We start from the raw sequence: 27,273 nt of genomic DNA, 5'->3' as shown, positions 1-27,273 counted from the left end.
CCTCTTCAGTATTTCTTCGAAAATCTCAATCAATTTAGTGAGAAATAATTTTTCATGTACAGTCATGTTGACTATTCCGAATCAGTCCTTGACTATCCAAATATATGTAAATCCTGTCCCTCAGGTTTCCCTCCAACAACGTGCCCACCACCGACATCAGACTCACCGGTCTATCATTCCCTGGGTTTTCTTTACCATCTTTCTTAAATAGTGGCACCATGTTAGCCAACCTTCTGTCTTCTGGCACTTCACCTGTGATAATCGATGATACAAATTTCTCAGCAAGGGGTTTAGCAATCACATAGAGATGTACAGCATGGAAACAGATCCTTCGGTCCAATCTGTCCATGCCAACCAGATATCCCAACCCAATCTAGTCTCACCTGCCAGCACCCGGCCCATATCCCTCCAAACCCTTCCTATTCATATACCCATCCAAATGCCTCTTAAATGTTGCAATTGTACCAGCCTCCACCACATCCTCTGGCAGCTCATTCCATACATGTATGAAAAAGTGCGTGAAAAAGTTGCCCCTTAGGTCTCTTTTATATCTTTCCCCTCTCGTTCTGGACTCCCCGATCCCAGGGAAAAGACTTTGCCTATTTATCCTATCCATGCCCCTCATAATTTTATAAACCACTACAAGGTCACCCCTCAGCCTCTGACACTCCAGGGAAAACAGCCCCAGCCTGTTCAGCCTCTCCCTGTAGTTCCAATCATCCAATCCTGGCAACATCCTTGTAAATTTTTTCTGAACCCTTTCAGTTTCACATCTTTTCGATAGGAAGGAGACCAGAATTGCACGCAATATTCCAACAGTGGCCTAACCAATGTCCTGTACAGCTGCAACATGACCTCCCAACTCCTGTACTCAATACTCTGACCAGTAAAGGAAAGCATACCAAACACCTTCTTCACTGTCCTATCTACCTGCGACTCCACTTTCTAGGAGCTACGAACCTGCACTCCAAGGTCTCTTTGTTCAGCAACACTCCCTCGGACCTTACTATTAAGTGTATTAGTCCTGCTAAGATTTGCTTTTCCAAAATGCAGCACCTCGCATTTAGCTGAATTAAACTCCATTTGCCACTTCTCAGCCCATTGGCCCATCTGGTCAAGATCCTCTTGTATGCTGAGGTAACCCTCTTCGCTGTCCACTACACCTCCAATTTTGGTGTCATCTGCAAACTTACTAATTGTACCTTTTATGCTCGCATCCAAATCATTTATGTAAAAAGTAGAGGGCCCAGCACCCATCCTTGTGGCATTCCACAGGTCACAGGCCTCCAGTCTGAAAAACAACCCTTCACCACCACCCTCTGTCTTCTACCTTTGAGCCAGTTCTGTATCCAAATGGCTAGTTCTCCCCATATTCCATGAGATCTAACCTTGCTAATCAGGCTCCCATGGGGAACCTTGTCAAATGCCTTACTGAAGTCCATATAGATCATATCTTCTGCTCAGCCCTCATCAATCTTCTTTGTTACTTCTTCAAAAAAGTCAATCAAGTTTGTGAGACATGACTTCCCACGCACAAAGCCATGTTAACTATCCCGAATCAGTCCTTGCCTTTCCAAACTTCCTTAGCTTACCACAGAGTTGCTGAGTAAATTTTGCCAAAGAGGCAAATTCTTTGTAGAGATCAGGTACAAACTCCAAACCCAGCCCCTGCTTCGGCTGTGCACTCTGCTGAGGCACCTCGGCTCTTCTTGGGGTCTTTTTTACTGTCTTCATTAATGCCACTGGCTCAGCTTCTTTTACCACATCTTTTCCCATAGCACCTTTCTTTAACAACCAGCACAGTGTCTTTACGTGTCCCACTTTACTACAGCAGAAACACCCGATGCCTTTCACCTCCTTTTACCTCTTGGGCTTCTTTTTATCCAGTGGTAAAATCTTACCAGTGCTGCCTACTCTTGGTTTCGTAGCGTAGGATCTTCCCTTCTCCCAATTTCTATCGCTCACATGATGAAATTCCGACCGGAACCTTTCTCTTCAAAATGTGGCCTGTATTTGATATATTTATATATATCACTACCTTCTCTTTTAATCTCCATTCTATTAACTTGACTTTGCTGACTAAGTCGCAACTTCTTAATTCCAAATTCTCTTTCTTTCTCACTCTTCCTCTCTCCCTTTCTCCTTCTCTATCTTTGCTCAGCCAAGAACTTATATACTGACCACTGCAACGGACATCTTGAACTGACAACCGGAAGTGGCAGATTTAAACCACTACAAATGCCAGAGGAAAGATCACAGAAGTGCTTCACAGGAGGCTCCCAAGCACTGAGGATGTCACCTAGACAGGGGACAAAATGTCTGCAACACAAATTCCCAGCTCGACGAACAGAACCACAACAAGAACTTTCTCTCTCTCTCTTTCTTTTTCCTCTCTCCCTTTCTTTATCTTCTAACTTCATTTTCCTCAATTGTAATTTAAGTTTTTCTACCACTATTGCACTTGTCTGCTTCTCTGACACACCTAAGTGTTTATGAGTAATTCCCTTAAAATTTCAGCTTTACTTTTGTCCTTGGTTAAACCCAAATCTAACTTCTTTGTTAATTCTAAAAATATGGCCTTTTTCTTTCCTTCTAAACTTTCTTGGCAAATTTGAGAATTATCTTCAAATGCCAGGACCTATTTAGCAATTTTAAGAGCCATTTTTCTCACTTTTAATTTCATCAACCATAAGTCACCAAGCTTAAACAAATTGTCTCATTTGTGTTTTATTTAAAGATCTAAGAAACTAACCTGCAAGTGTTTAAATCTGCTGGAATTTTTCATACCCACAAATCTATCCAAATTTGTCTAACCAGTTCAAATCACAGACCCAAGCCCCCAAAACTGTTATGACACAGGTAAACCCTCCTGCTTAATTTAAAACCAGCAACACAGAAAAGATTTATCCTATGCAGTAATTTGTAAAAAATCAAGTAGCCAAGGACTATTTAAAGTCAAATTAACAACTTTATTTCTAAAACTATAACAGAGAATAATGAACTAACCACTATTTACAATTTCTTTCTCTAACCTATCTTCTACCTTTCCTTCTATAATGCTAGTCCAATAAAACTCCCATTTAAGATTTTAAAAACAACACTTCTTATCTCAAAATCAGGCAGCTGTAGGTTCTTGTCTTTGGATCCTTCTGTGTCTTTTCTACTTGTTAGGAATTTCTGCATTACAGGTAACTGAGTGAAAATACTTTTTTTTAAAAGAGATAATTTTTTTTCAAGCAGTCTGGTTCATGCTAGGATTGGCAGTTTTCCTCTCAACAGTTCAATTTTTCCCCGGTCTAATACCCCAGAGCATCGGATTGTGTCACTGGCTTTTAAGATTGTCAAGATCCTCAATTCAAACTTGATGGGAAATTTGTATTTTTATCGGGGCATAATTTAAACTGGCTGAATTCAAATTTGTTTTTGTCTCCAGGCAAAGAACTACTCGAGTTGTTCAAACTGGTGTTACATATATTGTTGCCTTATTGAGAACACTTGGTGCTGTGTCTGGTAGTTCTGCTGCTTTTAACTCTCTTAAAGGTACACCCACATCTTCGTAACAAGTGTCCCCACCATCTCCTGCCGTCCCACACGTAGGCTGCGTTGCTGATCTTTGAGAGACACTATTCTCCCCCTTATTATCCTTTTGTCTTTAATATATTTATAAAACCCCTTTGTATTCTCCTTAACCCTATTTGCCAAAACTAGCCCATATTCCCTTTTTGCCCTCATGATTTCCGTCTTAAGTGTACTCCTACTGCCTTTATACTCAATGGATTCACTCAATCTCTACTGTCCATACCTGAAATATGCTTTCTTCTTTTTCTTAACCAAAATCACAATTTTCCAGTCATCCAGCATTCCCTGCACCTACCAGTCTTGCCTTTCACCCTAACAGGTACATACAGTCTTGTTATGTCATTTTTAAAGGCTTCCATTTTCCATCCATCTCTTTATCTGTGACATGTGCCCCCAATCAACTTTTGAAAGTTCTTGCCTAATACCACCAAAATTGGCCTTCCTCCAATTTAAAAATTCAGCTGTTACATCCGGTCTATTCTTTTCCATCATTATTTTAAAATGAATAGAATTATGCTCGCTGGCTCCCTCACTTACACCTCAATCACCTTCCCTACCTTATCTCCCAAGAGTAGAGTTTTGCACCTTCTGTAGTAGGTACATCCACATACTGAATTAGAAGATGTTTTTGTACATGCTTAATAAATTTCTCTCCATCTCAACCTCTCATCACTATGGCAGTCCCAGTCCATGTTTGGAAAGTTAAAATCCCCACCAGAACCACCCCATTATTCTTACAGATAACGGAGATGTCCCTACAAATTTGTCTTGCAATTTCCCGCTGACGACTGGCAGGGTCTATCTTTTCTTATTTCTCAGTTCCATAGAAAAAACCTCCCTGGATGTATCCTCCCCAAGTACCCTTATCCAAAATGCCACTCCACCTCCTCTCTTGCCTCCATTTCTACATTCCTATGGCATTTGCATCCTGGAATATTAAGTTGCCAGTCCTACCTATCCCTTGCCCACACATCTGTAATTGCTGGGCTATCCCAGTCTCATGTTCCTAACCATGCCCTGAGTTCATCTGCCTTCCCTGTTAAGTCTCTTGCATTGAAGTAAATGCAGTTAATCAGTCCTATTTTGTTCTTTGCTTCATTCTGTGGCCTGTCCTGACTATTTGATTTGCTCCTTTTATCAACTGTACCAGTCTCAGATTGATCTCTTTCCTCACTATGTACCCACCTTCTCACTTCTCCCCCCACCCCCCCCCCACCCCCACCCCCTCTTACTTCCCCAGAGCAGCTCTAGGAAATCTCCCTGCCAGTAGATTAGTCCCTTTTCAGTTCAGGTGCAATCCGTCCTTCTTGTACAGGTCACATCTACTCCAGAAAAGATTCCAATGATCCAAAAAAATGTGAACCATCCTTCCCTGCACCAGCTCCTCAGCCACTCATTCACCTGCTCTATCCTCCTATTCCTGCCCTCACTAGCTCATAGCACCAGGGGTAATCCAGATATTATTACACTTGAGGTCCTCCTTTTTAAATTCCTGTGTAACTTTCTATGTTGTCCCTTCAGAATCTCATCTTTTCCCCTTCCTCTGTCATTAGATCCAATATATACAACGACCTCCTGCTCCCTCTCCCCTTTGACTATATTCTGTACCCTCCCTGAGATATCCTTGAACCTGGCACCAGGGAGGTAACACAGCATTCTGCTTTTTCACTGCTGGCCATAGAAGTGTCTGTTTGTGCCTCTGACTAGAGAGTCCTCTATCACAATTGATTGCCTGGTAGCTGATTCCTCAAAGAATTCCAGCGGATTTGTCAGACATGACCTCCCCTTGATAAAAAAAAACATGCTGACTTTACTTATTTTAACCATACACTTGCAAGTATTCAGAAATCATATCCTTCCCAATGGACTCCAAAATCTTAGTCACGACCAAGGTAAGGCGAATCTGCCTATAATTTTCCATCTATTGCCTTACTCCCTTTTTAAACAGGGGTGTCATGTTAGAGATTTTCCAGTCCTCAGGAACCCTCCCCGATTTTAGCAATTCTTGAAAGATCACCACTAACACCTCCAATGTCTCTTCAGCTATCTCCTTGAGAACGCTGATCCATGTGATTTATCCACCTTCAGGTCATTCAGTTTTTCTAGCACCAGGACTCAAGTGACAAAGTTACAGGGAGAGGTTGGACAAGCTCGGACATTTTTCTTTAGAGTGTACGAGACTGAGGAGAGATCTTATAGAAGTCTATAAGATCGAGAGGCGCATGGATAGGGTGAATGCAGTCAGTCTTTCTCCTAGGTTTGGGGAACCGAGTACTATAAGACATCAGCTTAACGTAATGGGGAAAGAAGAAATGGGATCCTGAGGGACAACTTGTTTTTATATACAGAGGGTGGTACGCATATGGAAAAAGCTACCAGCAGAAGTGGTTGAGGAGAAGAGCGTGTATATTAACAACATTTAAAAGGCATTTGGACAAATACATGGATAGGAAAAGTTCAGAAAGATATGGGCCAAGTGCAGGGAAATGGGGTTAGCGTGGATGGACGTTTTGGTCAGCATGGACCAGTTTGAGTTGAAGGGCCTGTCTCTATGCTGTCGGACTCTATAATGTAAACATTTATATTATCAGAACTAAGTAACCGGAGGGACTCACTTCTCTATGAAACTACTGGAGCCGGCAGAGTCAGGATCCACTGCTTGGAGAGGAGCTGGGCAGGGTTTTGAAGATGACATCTTGTCAGCCCTCTATATTCCAGCTCCGAATTCACGATGAGGGACTGGAATGGTACAAGGACATTATGTTCCAGTTAAGGATCTTTGGTCTGAAAACCCACGCAAATTTCATATTTTAACTTCTCTAGTAATCACCTATGTGGTCATTTGTGAAATGTGTTTCTAAAGTCTACATACTTTACATCCACTATATTTCCCCGTCACTGTGTCTGTCCCCTCCTCAAAAGAACTTTAGCCATTTTGACAACTTGTATCGCCACATTTGCAATCCCTTCTGTTCTTAATTATTAATTCATGATCATTTTATCCTTAAGACACTCAAAATTGTTCCTCCCCACATCAGGAGGATATGTCTTGAAAGAAGGACTGAAGATAGAGACAGGAAGTGGGAAAATAAATTCATTTATTGTTGCAGCTTCAGCATAGACGTTACTGTCATGGATTCCAGATTGAGGATATTTGGTTTATCCTTTTCAACAGAAACCTAAATGGTCAGAAAATGCTAACTTTAGCAGGGTTTGGGGCTGACTGTGAAAGCAGATGACCTGCAGTGTGAGAACAAAAAGGATAAACAGCTCAGTATAATCTCTGACTCCAAGAGAGAAGGACAGAAAACAGTGGAGCCATCTACCTAAGACAGGAGAGCTGCAGACTGTGATTTCCCCTCTTTAAACCAGAAAGTTTACAAATTAATAAGAGTGCGAAGATGGAAACAGCTGAAGTCAGAGAGTCTGACGCTACAGCATGACCTGGGCAGGAGATGGATTCACAACATCTCTTGCCATTGAACAGAATATACTACTGTCTAGATTAGAGTGGTGCTGGCAAAGCACAGCAAGTCAGGCAGCTTCCAAGGAGCAGAAAAATTGGTGTTTTGGGCAAAAGCCCTTCACCAGGAATGACCTTCATACCTGGTGAAGGGCTTTTGCCTGAAATGTTGACTTTCCTGCTCCTCGGATGCTGCCTGACCTGCTGTCCTTTTCCAGCACCACTCTAATCTAGACTCTGATTTCCAGCACCTGCAGTCCTCACTGGCAATGATTGCCTTCAATCAATCAGTCTCTAGTCTCAATGTGTAACAAGGACATAAAAAAGGGTATTTAAGATGCAGGGATATTCGAACTGATTTCTGGGACGTTCCCACTGACAAAAGGTTGATGAAGGGACCACGTGTACGTGCTGAGTTGACTGACAGTATAGTGCATGGGGCATGACCAGTGGGTGTTGTCCTGTAGAGAAGAAGTTTCTGCTCAGGAAAAATAATCCTACTGTCCAACATTAAAAGTTGTTTCCTGAGATTTGGTCATCACCAGCAATGCCAGCACATGCTGTCCAGAGGGCAGTTAAGAGTTAACTCGCTCTGCAGTAACGTGTAGACCAGACCAGGTCAGGATTTCTATCCTGGAAGGGCATTAGTGAACCAGATGGCTTTTTACAACAAACAATAATGGTTACATGGTCACCATTAGGCTCGCTCTTAATTCTAAATTGGACTGAATTCACTTTTCACCTCTGCCACAGTGGGATTTGAACCTGTGACCCCACTGCATTAATGTGGAATTCTGGACTGTTAGAGCAGTGACCTTACCACTGCGCCACCAACTTCCCCAAATGTGGCACTCACCTTATCACATCAAACATTCTTGACACAATTAACAAAATGCAAACATTTCATTAATCGAGATCATCGATGCAAAATCTCTCCAGAAACTGAAACAGAACAAGTTACAGGATTATTCACAGCAATGGAAATATGGCTTCCAGCAATATCATCAGAGGCCACTGTGGAAGAGAAAGAAACAGCTACAGAGGACAGGAAACTCAGAAGCATCCCCACCAATATCAGCAGAAAAACCCAAAACTCCATTCCCCAAATATTACTAAAATCCACTTCTCAGAGCAGCAGAGGAAGATGAAGCTGTTCAGCCCCTCAATCATGTTCCACAATTCAATGAGATCATGGGGGTCTGTTACGTCAATCCATTTCCCCCACATTCCACCTGTCCTTTAGTAAGCAGATTTATAGATTTCTGTTTAAAGTTATCAATTTTGCTTCAATTTTGCAATAACTGTCTCTTGTGGAAGAAAGTTTGAGCCATTTCCCATCCTATGTGGGGAAAAAGTTTCCTTGTGTCATTCTTGATACATCTGGTTCTAATTAGGCTGTTGCCTTCCCCCCTCCCTCACAATTCCGAGTCTTATCGATCAGTGCAAACAGTTTCCCTCTGTCAACTGTATCCATTTCTCTTAATGGATTAAAAATCTCCATCAATCAGCCCTTAACTTTCTACATTTCAGGGAACAACCCTGACTTGTTCAATCTTTTTGCAATTTGACCCTTGAAGTCCAGGTTTCATTCAGGTCCATCCACACTGCACTCTCTCCAAGATCCTAAACCTCATGATCTGGGTCTCCTTAATTGCTCAGTTCTCCATCAGATCCAGACCCCACCCACCACACAGCATTCCACAAACACCTAGTAATTCGGAATCTCGGGAGAGCAGCACTAAACTGCAGGAAACCACTGCAGTGAGAACTCTCAGAACATTGACTCCCTTAAGGAGGTTGAGCAACTGTCAGGAGGCCATATCCAGGATGAGATGTTTCTGTAACCCAAAGCCCCATCGCTCAAAAGGTATCATAAGTCTCAGATCTGTACAGGAGAAGCATCTCCAGATGATCAGTCTGAAAGCTCAATGTTGAATTGCATGAGCTGGTCTTCAGTCATCACACATGCAGGGAAAAAGAGAGAGAGAGAGAGACTGAGCTCAGAATCCACCCTCCAGATCATACAAATAACACCAGCCCCAATATCTCAATTAGTATGATCTACTCCCAACATTGACAAACAGTATTCATACCTCAGGTACTGACAGAACTGTCTGAGGATATCATTTCATCAGAAGCTGTTAATGGAAAGACAGGCATTAAAAACTGTTCATTATCAGAGTAACAGAAAAAAATGAGAAAGAGAGAGCACACACTTGAGAAGAAGAATTGACAGAGAAAGAAAAAGAGAAAAAGAGAGAAAGAGAAAGAGAGAGACACACACACAGACACAGAGAGAAACAGAGCTCAGAGTCAACTTCTAGATTGTGCAGTTAACACTAACTCCAATATCTGTTCCCATTATTGAACAACATTATTTCTACCTGAGGTATTGGTAGAACGGACTGAGGATGATCTTTTGTTGAAAGCTGTTAATGGAAGAAGCATTCAATATCACGGTGAAACAGAGACAGACAGGACGAGATGAAGCTCAAGAGGGATAGCAAGAAATGAGAGACAGAAAGACAGTGTTAGGCTCATGGAGAAAAGGATGGTGACAAATACACGCATACACAGATGGCTAGATATACACAGGCAAGCAGAGACATAATGGAGACTGGTACAGCGAGCAAAATGAAAGTAGAAGAGAAAGAAATTCATTGTGAGACAAAGTGTAACATATACAGATCACAAAGATAGGGAGAGACACAAGTTGTGGAGTATATCGGACAGAAAAAAAGAGTAAGTCTCACAGTAACAGAGATCCAGAGATATCCGAATTATCAGCTTACTGTTTGCAGCATTATAGCCATTCTTCACTCCCTGTGTAAAACAAGGAATGCTCAGTGATTGAAAAGAAATAGAATCACTATTTAGAGAGATGGGAACTCCAGATGAAAGGGAGAGATGAATGCGAATCCAGTTGAGATGCCACTCCCAACACCAACCAGAGGCCTCATTCCTGACCCAGACTCAGCCTTTCCTACCCACATTGCACTGAGCTTCTGATGCCCAACACTGAACTGAGAGCCAGTCCCAAACTGAACTGTCTGACTTTACACTCACAATGTGAGACTCTGAACCCTGAGAAAGAGGGTATCATCTCAGACTCAGGTGACCCTGAGACAAATCCCTACCTGGACCACCTGCACATAAGCTGGCCTCTTCACCCCACTATGAGAAACCCCTCCTCAGCCTCTTCAACTCCCAGATAGGAGCTGCCATTTTCTCACTAACACCTACCTTTCTTCTTGTAAATGACGACAGCCACAACAGCGAGAAGGATGAGCCCGAGGACTCCAAATACAATCCTGACAGTAACAGAAACCTGGGAGTGAGACTTTAGGACTGTTACACAGAGAAAGAGAGAGGGGGGACAGAGAAGAGATGCAACCTGTTAATCCTTTCCTGATACTAGCACACAGTATGTCTGATACCATCATTGTAAATCTTCGCTGCACCTTCTCCAGTGCCTCATTATCCTTTAGAACACATGGATACTTGTCTGCAGTACTCTGCATTATGGTGTAACCAAATAAAGAGAGAATTAAAAGGTTCAATGGGATACTGTAAACCTCCCTGTCGAAAGCCAAGCCAACCCTCCGTTTGTTTTTTTATTAAAATGGTCTTGCTTTCTTGTGCCAGAATATTTAGAAACTGGTATGTTTGCACTCCATGATTTCTTGGTTGCTGTAGATCATTTGACAATTATTTGCTCTTTTTAAAAACTTGTTAATGTTCCCCTATAAACTCTTACTGTCCTCCTGACTATTGACTATCTCCCAACTTGCACTCATTCGCAACTTTGCAAATTATGTTTCTGATCACCAGAATCACTCACTGTTTGGAATATTATACGTTAGCAGACTTGACCAGACCATTTGGTGCATTAGCCTCTACTTCTTGGGATTTTGGATCTCCATTTCCTGTCTCCTATAACTAAAAATTATCTGAGAACATCTCAGATTCAAGTCTCATTTTCCTGAGATTTCCTCGAATTCCAGGAGCAACAATTACTGTTTTATAAGCTGTTGCATTGTTTTGGAACTCTGGGGGACAAGAAGATCAAAATGATTTAAAAAGGAGGAAGACAGGTAAAGGCAGTGACCACATGGTCAGAAAAAGAAACCTATACTGCTATCTGACACAGCAGTGAATCTGCACAGTTACTGCCTTTGCTGCTTGAGTTCAAGTATCACTGGACATCAGGGTGTGTCTAGGAAAAATTAACAAACAGCAAAATTCACAGCTGACTTTGGAGGAATCTGTGCGAGAGAGCTCAGTGCAGGAACAGTTAAGTGCATGGTTTTAAGTGTAGCCTTGCCGTAAAGCTACAACAGTGACAGAGTGGGTTATTTCTTGATTCAATGTTTTATTGAGATCAGTCTCTTGATTAAATCATGAAAGTATAAGCCATAAGTACGTAGTTAACCTAGATCAGTGTTTTTTAAGAGCAATAAAACAATGCTAGTTTCTGAGTCTGTAAATTGTGAAGGAGCAAAGATCATGTGCTCTCCCTGTTGGATGTGGGAGTTGAGGGAGAGTTTCCACGTTACTGATGATCATGTCTGCAGGAAGTGTCTTTAATTGCAGTGGATTGGTTGGAGATCCATGTATCAGTTGAAGTGGCATTAGAGGCAATAAGGAATTTACAGGAGCAAGGGGGTGTGATGGATGGCAGTTATAGGAAGGGAGAAAAGCCGCAGATACAGTCAGGTAAATGGGTAGAAGATGAGGCAGGTAGTGCAGAAGTCTCCTGTGGCTGTCCCCATCTCAAACAATTATGCTGCTTTGGAAAATGTAGAGGGTGATGGACCCTCAGTGGAATGTAGCACAAACAGCCAGGTTTCTGGTACCGAGAATGGCTCTATTGTAACGTGGGATACGTCTGGTTCCAAGTGATTGATTGTGACAGGGACTCTCTATCAGAGGCACAGACAGACGTTTCTGCAGACGGCAGTGAAAAATCAGAATGGTGTGTTGCCTCCCTGCTGCCAGGATCAAAGATATTACAGAGAGGGTGCAGAATGTTCTCAAAAGACAGGGGGACCAGCAGGAAGTCATTGTACAAACCGGAACTAACGACATAGGAAGGAAAAAAGATGAGATTCTGAAGTGACAATATAGAAAGTTCGGCAGGAACTTAAAAAGGAGGTCCTCAAGGATAATATTATCTAGATTACTCCTGATGCTATGAGCTAGTGAGGGTAGGAATTGGAGAACAGAGCAGATGAATGAGTGGCTGACGAGTTGGTGTGGGGGAGGAGGGTTCATATGTTTGGATTATTGGAATCTCTTCTGGAGTAGAAGTCACCTGGACAAGAAGGACAGACTGCACCCGAATTGGAAGAGGACTAATATACTGGCAGAAAGATTTGCGAGAGCTGATCGGGAGGATTTAAACTAGTAAGATAGGAAAGTGGGACCCAGGGAAATAGTGAGGAAAGAGATCAATCTAAGACTAGTACAGTTGGCAAAGGGAGCAAGTCAAACAGGGCAGGTGGGAACAAAACAGAGAACAAGGTAGGACTGATAAATGCATTTATTTCAATGCAAGAGGCCTAACAGGGAAGGCAAATGGACTCAGGGCATGGTTAGGAACATGGGACTGGGATGTCAAAGCAATTACAGAAACATGGCTCAGGGATGGACAGGACTGGCAACTTAATGTTCCAGGATACAAATGCCACAGGTAGGATATAAAGGTGGCCCAAGAGAGGAGAGGGGATGGCATTTTTGACAAGGGATATCATTATGACTGTATTTAGGAAGGATATTCCTGGGAATACATGCAGGAATATTATTTGGCTGGAACTGAGAAATAAGAAAGGGATGATCACCTGATTGGGATTATATTATTGACCCAACGAGTAGTCAGCGGGAAACTGAGAAACAAATTTGGAAGGAGATCTCAGTTATTTGTAAGAATAATAGGGTGATTATGGTAGAAGATTTTAACTTTCCAAACATAGACTGGGACTGCCATAGTGTTAAGGGTTTAGATGAAGAGGAATTTGTTAAGTGTGTACAAGAAAACTTTCTGATTCAGTATGTGGATGTACCTACTAGAGAAGGTGCAAAACTTGATAAACTCTTGGGAAATAAGGCAGGACAGGTGACTGAGGTGTCAGTGGGGCAGCATGTTGGGACCAGTGACCACAATTCTATTAGTTTTAAAATAGTAAGGGAAAAGAATAGACCAGAACTAACAGTTGAAGTTCTAAATTGGAGGAAGTCCAATTTTGACAGTATTCAGCAAGAATTTTCAAAAGCTGCTTGGGGGGCAGAAATTCGCGGGTAAAGGTATGGCTGGAAAATGAGAAGTTTTTAAAATGAAATAATGAGAATCCAGAGAAAGTATATTCCTGTTAGGGTGAATGGCATGGCTGGTAGGTACAGGGAATGCTGGATGACTCGAGAAATTGAGGTTTTGGTTAAGAAAAAGAAGGAAGCATATGTCAGATATAGACAGGAATGATTGAGTGAATTCTTAGAAGAGTATAAAAGCAGTGGGAATATACCTAAGAGGGAAATCAGGAGGCAAAAAGAGACAAATAGGGTTAAGGAGAATTGAAAGGGATTTGATAATTAAATTAAGGACAAAAGGTTAACTAGGGAGAGAACAGGGCCCCTCAAAGATCAGTAAGGCAGCCGATATGTGGAACTGCAGGAGATGGGGGAAGATACTAAATAAGTATTTTGCATCAGTGTTTACTGTGGAGAAGGACATGGGTCTGTAAATTGTGAAGGAGCAAAGATGACTTTTAGTAGAGTCATGTGTTCTTCCTGTTGGATGTGGGAGTTGAGGGAGAGTTTCCATGTTACTGATGATTATGTCTGCAGGAAGTGTCTTTAATTGCAATGGATTGGTTAGAGATCCATGAGTCGGTTGGACTGGCAATTAGAGGCAATAAAGGAATTTACAGGAGTAAGGGGGTGTGATGAATTGCAGTTATGGGAAGGGAGAAAACCCACTGATACAGTCAGGTAGATGGGTTAACTCCAGGATGTAGAATGTGGGGAAGTAGATGGTGGATGCATAATAGGTGGATAAATCCCCAGGACCTAATCAAGTGTCCCCCAAAACTCTGAGAAGTTAGGGAAGTGATTGCTGGGCCCCTTGCTGATATATCTGTATCATCAATAGTCACAGGTGAGGTGCTAGAAGACTGGAGGTTGGCTAACGTGGTGCCACTATTTGAGATAGGTGGTGAGGAAAAACCAGGGAACTATAGACTAGTTAGCCTGGCATCAGTGGTGGGCAGGTTGTTGGAGGGAATCCTGAGGGACAAGATTTACATGTATTTGGAAAGGCAAGGACTGATTAGGAAGGGTCAACATGGCTTTGTGCGTGGGAAATCATGTGTCATGAACTTGATTGAATTTTTTGAAGAAGTAAAGAGGACAATTTATGAAGGCGGAGCGGTGGATATGATCTATATGGAACTTCAGTAAGGCGTTCGGCTGGTTAGCAAGATTAGATCTCATAGAAAACAGGGAGAACTAGCCATTTGGACACAGAACTGGCTCAAAGGTAGAACACAGAGGGTGGTGGTGGAGGGTTGCTTTTCAAGCTGGAGGCCTATGACTGGTGGTGTACCACTAGGATCGGTGCTGATTTTCATCATTTATATAAATAATTTGGATGTGAACATAAGAGGTATAATTAGTAAATTTGCAGATGACACCAAATTTGGAGATGTAGTGGACAGTGAAGAAGGTTACTTCAGACTACAATGAAATCTTGAACAGATGGTCCGATGGGCTGAGTGGTACATGCAGTTGAATTTAGATAAGTGTGAGATGCTGCATTTTGGAAAGGCAGATCAGAGCAGGATTTATACACTTAATAATTAGGTCCTGAGGAGTGTTGCTGAACAAAGAGACCTTGGAGTGCAGGTTCATAATTCCTTGAAAGTGGAGTCTCAGGTAGATAAGACATGAAGAAGGCATTTGCTATGCTTTCGTTATTGGTCAGAACATTACCTATAGGAGTTGGGAGGTCGTGTTGTGGCTGTACAAGACATTGCTTGGGCCATTTTTGGAGTTTTGTGTACAATTCTGGTCTCCTCCCTATTGGAAGGATGTTATGAAACTTGAAAGGGTTCAGAAAAGATTTATAATGATGTTGCCAGGATTGTAGGAGTTGAGCTATCAGTGGAGGCTGAATAGGCTGGGGCTATTTTCCCTGATGCATCAGAGGCTGAGTGGTGACCTTGCAGAGGTTTATAAAATCATGACAGGCATGGATAGAATAAACAGACAAGGTATTTTTGCTGGGATGGGGGACTTCAGAACTAAAGGGCATAGGTGAGAGGGGAATGGACAGCTTGAAGGGCTTTTGCCCATAACGTCAATTCTCCCACTCATCGGATGCTGCCTGACCTGCTCTGCTTTGCCAGCACGACTCTCTCGACACTTTATTCCTAACTTAACTCAGTTTAACTAGAACTGGTCTATAATTCCTGGATATACTGGATGGTGTTTAACTGTAATAGCCGAGGACACATGGGGACTGGGTAGGCTTTAATATTCCAGGATTCACTGAACCATCTAGCTCCAAAATATCTCAAGGCTTCTATTTTTCCTTTTTTAATTCACTCTTACCGGCTGGGCCAGCAATTATTACCAGTCCCCAGTTGCTTGGGAAAGTGGCAGTGAGCAGCTTCTTGAACTGCTGCAGTCCGTGTAAGGAAACCCATAATTTTGCATCAAAAAGAGACTATGATTTTGATCTTGTGACACTGAAGGAATGGCGAGATATTTCCAGGTCAAGACCATGAGTGGCTTGGAGGGGAACTTACAGGTGGTGGTGTTCCCCTGTATCTGCCGCCCTTGTCCTTCCAGGTGGAAGTCATTGTGGATTTGGAAGGTGCTGTCCATGGGGCTCTGGTGAATTTGGTGAACTGAGAGGAGATAGTAGCTCCTGTCAGACTGTAATGTCAAATGATACAGTGTATGTTCTCATCTTGTAATATTCCTGCATATTCCAGGTGTTGGGGTAGCATTATACTCCAGGATACATTGCGTGACACTCTCCTGAACTATCCCAGGATATATAGGATACCTTGGTACTGTAGAGTCCCAGGATATCTGCCTCAATTACTAATCTCCATAAGTGGCATAGCACTTTGACATATTAACAATTATTGTTTTCTCTTTCTCTATCCTGGACTGTTCTGGTGAAGCAGCTCAGCACTGACTCTCCATTTTGCAATCCTGGTCTGAGTCTGGTTCCTCTCTAACAGTGAGAATCAGTCTTACCATAAATCACCACCAGCTTCTCCTCCAGCCCGCTGTGCTCCACCCGACAGGAATACTCGGCCTGATTCTCTGGATCAAACTCTATCCATTTCCGGATCTGGTAGGTCCTATCCTGGATGGGTAAGATCCCAGTGGACAGGGTCTCATTGATCAACAGTCCCTCCACAAAGTCATCTCGATGGCTTGTGGGTAAAACCCAGTGACTAGACAGAACAGCCGGTTAGAATTACCCAGGCGGGTAAAGGACACAATGGGTGCAACTGAGGGAGAGAGGAAGAGGAGTCAGTGCAGGGAGCTCGAGATGAAAAGAAACCTCGAGCTACAGAGTCCAGGACACCACACCCTTCACTGACTCTCAAACTACCTGTACTCACTGTCTCTCAATGCCACCACCTCCCCTACACCACTTTACATCCTTCCCAACCCACTCACCGACTTTCAGTTCCCTCTGTCTATACTCCAGGTATTTCTTCAGCCACTCGACACACTCCTCCTCTGCTTGACCACCACAGACTGGTCCCATTTGTTTTTGATACTTTCCGCCCAGGGGACTGGGGTCACCCACACCACGTGATCCTTATCGAAGCTCATCAAATCTCGTCCATCCCATCCTAACTGAGTGAACCCACTTGCAGTCCCATCATCCCTCAGGTCACAGACAGGTCACGATGGTCTTGGTACATGTGGGTACATGTCAATCAGAGACAGTCAATCAATCAGAAACAATCTCGGTGGGAGACTCCGATCCGACTCTCAGCCAATCAGTCTCTGGATTCTGGATCCAGACTTACTGCTTGTTTCTCTTCATTCCCACTCAGACTCCCTGAACACACAGGAAGGTGTCATGCTGAGGGAAAGTGAGTACTCACCCCCTGTCTGGTTGGTCCGTGACATAAAACTTGGAACATAGTATTTGAAATGGTCTTCCACCTCCCGAGCGCGGAACTGTTTCTGCCTCCAGAACAGAGGTCCCTCGCTCTCCGCCATCCATGGTTCCCGGGGAGTCAATTCCTCATGGTTACTGTCATACATAACAAACTGGACCCCATCCACATTACCAACAATCACAAACTCTGGGAATCGGTGTCATAGCAGTGACAAAATACCGGAGAGAATGAGTGTCTGCAACAAAGAGTGAGAAAAATCAGGACATGAATCCCTGAACACCAATCACAAAGCTCCAACTGACCACTGTCCGATAACATTTTGTACCAGTGTTTATAAAGACCAAGATCCCGTCCGCCTCTTTCACCACTCGCAGGCTGGGACAAAAATGCAGCTGGTAACAACTACGCCACATAATGTGTAGCAATGAGCACTTCAAAATTTCAGCCAATCGAGAATCTAACCCACTCACTTCACCATTCAATGGCAAAACGACATAACCCCTACATCCTGGATGTTACCACTGACCAAAAACTGAACTAGATTAGCCAAATAAAAGCTCTGTACTGCTGAACGTTGTTTGCATCAGGCGACCTTTTCGTTATTTAATCTACCCTCCCTTCACTCTATCACAGATCTTCTCCTTTGATCTTCATGTCTCCTTCTCCTTCCCAGTGTCTTAAAAGCCCTTGCGCCTCAGTTTCCCTTCAGTGTTGATGAAATATTTCTCCCCACGATGCTGCTGGATCAGAATATATCCAGCTTTTTTGTTTGTTTGTGATCTTGTCTGCTGCTAGACGCTAACTGAATTCAGAAAGGTAAATAAAGAATCAAAACAAAGAAACTCATGCAGCTCCAGCATCTCCACAGCAATGTCACAAATAATGAAACAGCCAAAAAAAAATTGTTTATATTCGTTACTCACGGGACGTGGGCATCTTTGTTTACAGCGGCATTTTCTCCCATCCCCAACTGTCCTTGACAATGCGGCAGCGAGCTGTCGTTTTGGATCAATTCAGTCTGTGTGGTGCAGTTACACACATAATGCTGGTCCCAGGTGATAATGCAACATAGATATCTTTGCATTGAAGCCCCTCACTCAGAAGAACTGATTTTGGAGGAAACGAGCTTTGGAGTGATTTGTACCAGGAGCAGACAGGTGGTGCTAGTCTAGTTTGGGATTAAGGTTGGTGTGGACTAGTTGGACCAAAGGGGCTGTTTCCTTGCTGTATGACTCTACGAGTGTGAAGGGACAGAATTCTTTGAGAACCATGTGGTGACAAGAGGAAGTATGGAAAAGAAACTGGGGAAAGGGATGCCAATGATTTCAAGACCAAAGAACAATTCCACCTCCCAGAAACTCCTGTCAAATGTGCTTTTAGAGATGGAATTCTAGGATTGGAATCATCAGCCACATAAGGACCCATAGAATCAATGACTTGGAGTATCCTAGGTGAACAATCATATTGGTTAGTGAGGGGTCACCAACATCAGGAGTGCTTTTATGACTTTCACAAACAGAGACCCCAATTTCTGACAGATATAACTTAAATTCCTGAATATATTCTAAAAATAACTAGACTTTCCAAACAGCCAAAAGGAACAGGCTCCAGGGGATAAATATTCTCTTCCAATTCTCATGGCCTTTTCTTTAATTCATTCAAAGATTGTGGCATATTTGGATAGTGAGCCCTTACTGTCTATCCTTAATTGTCCAGAGGGCATTATAAGCCATGCCCATTCTCGTGGGTCTAGAGTCACATGCAGGTGAGACCAGGAATAGGCAGCAGTCTTCCTTCCCTAAAAACAACTTACTGAACAAGATGGATACTATGACAATATTCTTCTACATTCTTCATTCCTACTGACTCCTTTCCTCACCCTCCAACTAAATGTCACTGTCTTTCTATTCCACCCTATTCTCCAGATCTCTGCATGACATTCCTTCCTTAATCGAGAATGTTTTGCTGGAAAAGAACTTGAGGTCAGGCAACATCCGAGGAGCAGGAGAATCGACATTTCAGTCATAAGCCCTTCATTGGGACTGAGGCTTTTGGGCTGGGGCTGAGAGATAAATGGGAGGGGCATTGGGTTTGGTGGGGAAAGGTAGCTGAGAAAGCGATAGGTGGATGAAGGTGAGAGAGAAGGTAATAGTCAGAGGGGGGAGTGGAACGGATGGATGGGAAAGGTGACAGAGAGGTTAGGAGGGCGGTGCTGAGTTGGAGGCTTGGGACTGGGATAATGTGGGTGGGAGGGGGGGAGGGGAAGAAATGAGGAAGCTGTTGAAATCCACATTTATCCCATATGGTTGCAGGGTCCCAAGGTGGATTATAAGGTGTTCTTCCTTCAGGCATTGGGTGGTAATGTTTTGGCGGTAGAGGCGGCCCAGGACCTGCACGTCCTTAACAGAATGGGAGAGGGAGTTGAAGTGTTCAGCCACAGGGCAGTAGGGTTGGCTGGTGTGGGTGTCTCAGTGAAGTTCTCTAAAACAATCCACAAGAAGGCGTCCTGTCCTCCCAATGTAGAAGAGATCATATGAGGTGCAACGGATGCAGAAGATGACATTGGTAGAGGTACAGGTAAATTTCTGATGGATGTGGAAGGATCCCTTGGGACCTTGGAGGAAGGCAAGGGGAGTGGTGTGGGCATAGGTTTTGCACTTCCTGCGGTGGCAGGGAAAGGTGCGGGCTTGTGTGGTGCGTGTCCCTGATGAGGAAGTCGCAGAGGGAATGGTCTCTCTGGAATGCTGATAGGGGTGGGAGGGAAACATGTCTTTTGTGGTGGGGTCCATTTGGAGGTGGTGGAAATGGTGGAGGATGATGCAATGTATGCAGAGGTTAGTAGGGTGGAAGGTGAAGACATGTGGCAGAGGAGGGAGTTCTGTCTTGTTGCATTGGGACCAGTGGGGTTCAAGGGCAGTGGTGCATGAAGTACAGAAGATGCACTCGAGGGCATCATCAACCACATGGGAAGGGAAGTTGCGATTTTGGAAGAGGGAGGCTATCTGGGACTTCCTGAGGTGGAATTGGTCATCCTGGGAACAGATGCAACAGAGGTGGAGGAATTGGGAATAAGGAATGGCGTTTTTACAGGAGGGAGGGTGAGAGTTGATGGACTTGTAGTAGATATCTGTAGTTAGACGGTCACCGGAGATGATGATGCAAAGGTCCAGGGAGGGGAGGGAGGTGTATGAGATGATCCAGATGAATTTGAGGTTGGGATGGAAGGTGTTGGTAAAGTCCCAACGTCCTTGTGTGAGCATGAGGTGGCACCGATACAGTCATCGATAAAGCAGAGGAACAGGTTGGGGGTGGTGCTGGTGTAACTGCATAAGATGGACTGTTCCATATACCTGACAAACAGGCAGGCATAGCTGGGTCCCATGCAGGTACCCATGGCTACCCCTTTGGGTTGTAGAACGTGGGAGGATTGCAAGGAAAGGTTGTTGAGGGTGAGGGCCAGTTCAGTTAGGCAGATGAGGGTTTTGGTGGAAGGGTACTGGTTGGGACGGAATGAGAGGAAGAAACGGAGTGCTTGGGAGACCTTCATTGTGGCAGATCGATGTGTATAAGGACTGGATGTCCATGGTGAAGATGAGGCATCGGGGGCTGGGGAAACGGAAATCATGGAGGAGATGAAGTGCATGGGAGGTGTCACGAACATAGGTGGGGAGTCCCTGGACTAAGAGAGACAGATCAGTGTTGTGGAAGGAAGAGATGAGTTAATTGGAACAGGCGCAAGCTGAGACATTGGGTCGACCGAGGAAGTCAGGTTTGTGAATTTTTGGTAGGAAGTAGATCGGGCAGTGCTGGATTCACACACAATGCGATTGGAGGCTGTGAATGGGAGATCCTCAGAGGTGATGAGGTTGTGGATGGCCTGGGAGATGATGTTTTGGTGATGGGACATGATAAATGGGGCAGTAGGAGGAAGTGTCTGCGAATTGGCACTGGCTTCAGCGGTGTAGAGATGTTCAACTCCTTCATCAATGACCTTCTCCTCATCCTAAAGTCAGATGTTGAGACGTTCACTGATGGTTGTATATTTTTCAGTCTGAGACCTCAGAATCTGAATCAGTTCATGTATTTATGTAACAAGACTCATGGTACAACATTGGGCTAGCAGGTGGGAAAACACATTCATGCCAAAAAAGTACCAGGCAATGACCATCTTCAACAAGACCGAATCTCAACATCTTTAATTCACCTCACCACTTTGACATTCACAGGCTTTATCGTCACTGAATCTCCCACCATCCATATTAAGCTGTATTCCACTGGCCAGGACCTGAATGCGACCAGTTTTTAATAATTTTAAAATGATTTTTACAGTCAGTAAGAGGGTGGGGTTTCTGCAGTAAGTAGTTCATCTCCTGGCTCCCCAAGGCCTGTTCACCATCAACAAGATGTTGTATGTTGGAACCTTGTCACTGCTCATGGTGTTCAGAGGGAGGGTGAGCTGTGAGCAGGATGCAGAGATATATCAGTGTATTTTAGACAAGTTGAATGAGTGGGCAAATGCATGGCAGATGTAATACAATGTAATATTCACCTTATGTTCTTCAGTAGTAAAAACAGGAAGGCAGATTATTATTTGAATGGTGATAGATTGGGAAAAGGGAAGGTGCAACAAAAGCTGTACAACAGTCTGTGAAGGTAAACATGCAGGCGAAGCAGGCAATAAAGAACAAAAATGGCATGATGAGCTTCATACTGAGAATGTTTGAGTACAGGAGCAGGGGCATCTTGCTGCAGTGGTACAGGCACTTGATGATACCACACTGAGAATATTCTATACAGTTTTGGTCACATTATCAGACGCAAGATATTCAGCTGACGGAGGGAGAGCAACAAACATTTACCATATCAAGTCCCGGGAAAGCAGGACTGACGTATGAGAAAGACTGGATCGGTTAGGACTCTATGCATGAGGGTTTAACAGAATGAGGAGTGAGATCTCATAGAAACCCAGGACTAGACAGGGTAAATGCAGGGAAAATCCCAAAGACCAAGGAGTCCAGACAATAGGTCACAGTCTAAGGATGTGCAGGAGGCCATTTCGGACTGAGATGGGAAGAAATGTCTGCATCCAGAGAGTGGTGAGCCTCTGCCACAATGTCATACTGAATATTTGGAGGAAAAAGTTAGATACAGTTCTTAGGGCTAAAGGAATCAATGTATATGGGGAGAAAATGGAAATAGGGTCCTGAGTTGGACGATCAGCCATGATCATTTTGAATGGTGGAGCAGAGTTAAAAGGATGAATGACCTTTTCCTGTTCCTACTTCCTCTGTTTCTGTGATTTCTCTCACTGTTGGAGTGTTCACCTTTTACGGCAACAACTCTCACTCTGAGATGTATGTACTTTGCCAATGTCTAGCTTTCACATCCAGCTTCAAATGCTGCAAACATTACCTCAAAGTGGTGCAAAGACCATATACACTGAAAGGAGAACCCATCATCATTGCATAGAGATGGAAAGCAGCGGTCAGTCTCAAAGATAGTACTGCCTGAATTCCTGCTGGACATTCTGGATGGTTAAGAATGCAATGACCCGATATCCCACACCTTTCTGTGGAAATCTGGGGAGAATGGAGTGAGGTGGAGGTGAGTTAGTTACTGTTACTGTCTTTGTTACTATTTACAAAGTTACAATCTTTGCTGCTCCATAGTCCCTTGCTGTATCCACCTGTGGCCTTTGTTCATTGAGCCCACCAGGTGGCTCATGAACTGTGCACACAGTATCTGCAGCTTTGGCAGTGCTTCTGTTACCTGCTGGAAAGGGAAGTCCTTTAGGAATGTCAGGCAGGAGGGTTCTCTGTCCAGGATATTCTGATGGGAGACCAGTATAGAGATGGTGTCTTTCATTGCCAGGCTGGCACTTTTGCTCAATGTTCTGTAAGTCAGTGCAACAGTTGGTGTTACCATGAACATTGAATGATTGATCTGGACCTGGAAACAGAAGTGTGTGGGATTTTCTGCACAAGTCTATCCACTCTCTCAGACAGCAACTTCTGCACAATGGTGTGGGGAGCTGCTGGAATTGTCACATCGTTAACAGCTGATGGAGAAAATAATCACACTCATTGATTTTGTAGGTTTGGTCCATGAACAGTAACCTCTGGTAATCTCCCAGTACGGCCTCAGGGCCACCATCATACACCTCATCGGGTCATTGGATTGATGTGAGTAAGGCACTTATCTGTCAGTTTCTGTGGCCAGAATGTTCACGTGCTCTGACCAGCGTGGGCTCTGGCCAGACTCAAGGAGACTTCTAGGGTTTTGACCTAGTGACACTGATGAATAGAGATATATTTTCAAGCCAGGATGGTGAGTAGTTTGGGTGGTATCATGCAGATGGTGGTTTTCCCATGTATCTGCTGCCCTTATCCTTCTGGGAGGTCATAGACATTGATGTGGAGGGCATTGTTTAAGTGCTGTGTTGAAGATTTACAGTGCATCTTGTAAACAGTATGCACTGCTACTATTGAGCTACTTGTGGAGGAGCTAATTAGTTATGAATGTGGTGCCAATGCATTGTCTTGGATGGTATCAAGCTTGATCACTGTTGCTGGAATTGCACTCATATAGGTAAGTCAGGAGTATTACATCACACTCCTGAATTGAGCATTCTTGACGGTGAACAGGCTTTGGTGAGTCAGAGGTGAGTTGCATATTGCAGTATTCTTTGCCATTAACTTGCTCTTGTAGCCATTGTATTTCTATGTTCAGTCCAATTCAGGTTCAGGTTAATGGTAATCCCTCAGAGGTTGATGGTGTGGGATTTAGTGATGGTAAAACTATTGATGGTCAAAGGCTGATGGTTAGACTCTTTCCTATTGCAGATGATGTGGAGTGCTTGCATTGGACTGGGGTGGACAAAGTTAAAAATCACACAACACCAGGTTATAGACCAGCACATTTATTTGGAAGCACTACCTTTTGGAGCGCTGCTCCTTCATCAGGTAGCTGTGGGACAAGACACAGAATTTATAGCAAAAGATCACAGCATCATACAACTGAAACAATATATTGTAGGTTTTGGTTCATTAATATGTAAATATCAGAACTTCTTTTAAGTCATATTCTCGAGATAACTTAAGGTGATATGGATTGACTGCCTGCAGATTATATTTTGCTCCAAAAGTACAGAACGTATCTGCAAAAACAATTCTGCAAATGCAAACTCACCCGATAGCCTTGTGTGTGTGTGTGTGTGTGTGTGTGTGTGAGTGCCCGTGAGTTTCTGTTTACAGAAGACCATAAGACATAGGAGCGGACGTAAGGCCATTCGGCCTATCGAGTCCACTCCGCCATTCAATCATGTGCATGTGCTTGGCAGTGTGTGCGTGAGTGTGACAGAGTATAAACCTGTGAGAGGGCAAATGTGTGGATGTGAATATGGGGGGAGTTATGTGTGTATGAGAGACAGCATGTGTGTGAGAGAGGGCCTGCGTGAGTGTGAGAGTATGTAAGAGGTGTGTGTGTGTGCACGTGCACGCGCGCCTGTGGAGTGGGGGTGAATTTCAAGACCAGGGACTATTTTTTAAGGTGAGAGGAGAAAACGTTTAAAACAACATGAGAGGCAACATTTTTACACTGAGAATGGTTTGTGTTTGGAATGAATTTCTAGAGGAAGTGGTGGACATGGTACAGATACACCATTTATATTTGGATGAGTACACAAATAATAAATGTTTTTTGTAACATGGACCAGGCACAGCCAAGTGGGACTAGTTTAGTTTGGGGACAAAAATGGCATGGATTGTTTGGGTTGAAGGGTCTGTTTCTGTTCTGTGATGACTCAATAAACACCTCAGCACAATCTGAGTTGGAGAGAGTGGGACAGAAAATAGTGCAGCCTTGAACCCAAGACAGGAGGCTGGAATGCAGACCATGATTGCCCAGCTTCATTGAGAATTTGCACGAGGAAGGGTATAAATTGATAGGAGTGTGAACATGGAAACAGTTCAAGTCAGAAAGTGTGAGTGTGCAGCGTGCCCTGGGCAGGAGGTGGATTCATGACATCTATTGCCATGAGATAGTATGTACCATCGTAACATAATGTTGACTTCCATCAGGCTCCAGAGATATTGCTGTGTAACAAGTTTGTAGAAAAGGCTTCACTCAGTATTTAAGATGCAGGAAAATTCAAACTGAGGTCTGGGAAGATCCCACTGACGAATGGCTGATGAAGATCATGTGTATGTGCTGAATTGACTGAGGTATAGTTTTCATGCCCCATGCACTGAGTGCTGTCCTGTGGAGATGAAGTTTCTGCTCAGGAAACATTATCACACTGTCCACATTTAAAGCTGTTTCCTGAGATGTGGCCATCACCCGCAATGCCAGCATTTGCTGTCCAGAGGGCAGTTAAGCGTTAACTAGCTCTGTCATGCCATGTAGACCAGACCAGGTCAGGATTTCTATCGTGCAAGGGCATTAGTGCACCAGATGACTTTTAACAACAAACCGTAACGGTTACATGGCCACCATTCGGCTCGCTCTTCACTATTCCGGATCGGCAATTCAAATTGCTCCTGAACTTCAGGTGGAAGAAATTAGAAGGTCAATCGCAACAATGGAAACCTGGTTTCCAGCAAGGACATCAGAGGCCCCTGGGGAAGAGAAAAAAACTCTGTTACAGAGCACAGAAAACCCAGCAGACCCTCTAGCATCTTCCATAAAGACCAACAGTGAAACACTAAAGCCCCATTCCCCAAACATCAGTCAAACCCCTCAGACCTACTCCCTAAAGACCAGTAAAACCCACAGGGACATAGGAAGATGAGGAGGCCATTTAGCCCCTCAATGCTGTTCCACCATTCAATCAGATCTTTGCTGGTGTGCTGCCTCAATCCATTTCTCTCTTAATTCTGAGTTTTAATTCACTGAAGTTCATTTTACATCAATTGCCTTTTGAGAAAGGGAGAGTTATTGTGGAAGTGTTACCTAGTTTCACTCTCAAAAGGTCTGACTCGAACTATACTGACAACCCAGCCAGTCAGAACGTCTCCTCTATCTACCATATCCACTTCACAAAATACATTGAAAACCTCCATTAAAATCAGTCCTTAACCTTCTTCATTTCCTGAAACACGACCCTAGTTTGTTTGTTTAATATCTATGTATTTAAACCTCGAAGTCCACATTTCTTTCTGGCCCATCTATACTGCACTTCCTCCATGATCACAAATCTCCTCACGGTTTGGTCTCCTGACCTGCTCGGAGGTCTCCATCAGATCTAGACCCCACCCGCCACATTTCAGTAATTCAGAATCCCGGGAGCGCAGAGCTGAACTCCAGAAACAAACTAAGTGAGACAGGTGGCCCCATCCAGGATGAAAAGTTTCCAGATGTTTCTGTAGCCCAAATCCCTCCTGTTGACAATATCTTGAGGCTGAGAACAGTAAAAGGACAGCCATCTACAGAAGGACAGTCTGAAAGCTCAGTGTGAAACTGCATGAGCTGGTCTTTAGTGATCAGACAGGTAGAGAGAACTGAGCTCAGAGTCCACCCTGCAGATCATATAGTGAAAACCAGCCCCAGTACAGAACAACCTTGGTTATTCAAACATCAATTATCTGAATTTCAGATTATCTGAAAAAGATCTAAGTCCTGTCAATGCTTTGTTTGTTCAGATAACTGATATGATCATAAACAATCAGTTATCCAAACTACATACTCCCTGCCCATGTCGTTCACATAATCGAGGTTTTTCTGTATCCCAATTAGAATGATCTACTCACAACATCGACCAACAATACTCATACCTCAGAAAATGACAGAACTGTTGGAGGATGTCTTTTCATCAGAAGCTGTTAATGGAAAGAGAGGCATTAGAAACTGCTCATTATCAGAGCGAAAGAGAGCGAGAAACATGAGTGTGAGAGAAAGGGCGTTATAGAGAAAAATGCAAGAGAGGAAGCGTAAGCAAAAGAAATGAGAGAGAGCGAGAACAGGAGTGAGAGCAAAAATGACCGGAGAGATGTAAAAGAAAGAAAGAAAGAGTGTACGAGAGAGAGAGAGAGAGCACATGAGACCAACAGGAGAATGAAAGACAGATAGACCAGTCTAGACCAG

At 43.6% G+C, this 27,273-nt stretch overlaps 1 pseudogene; it reads right to left on the bottom strand.

Annotated features, from left to right (window-relative positions):
- Positions 1–9,136: 9,136 nt before the first annotated feature.
- Positions 9,137–17,606, bottom strand: LOC140455551 (major histocompatibility complex class I-related gene protein-like; annotated as a pseudogene).
- Positions 17,607–27,273: the final 9,667 nt, after the last annotated feature.

Source organism: Chiloscyllium punctatum, chromosome 30, assembly GCF_047496795.1.
Source record: "Chiloscyllium punctatum isolate Juve2018m chromosome 30, sChiPun1.3, whole genome shotgun sequence".
Taxonomy (NCBI): domain Eukaryota; kingdom Metazoa; phylum Chordata; class Chondrichthyes; order Orectolobiformes; family Hemiscylliidae; genus Chiloscyllium; species Chiloscyllium punctatum.
This window is presented reverse-complemented; position numbering and strand designations above follow the sequence as displayed.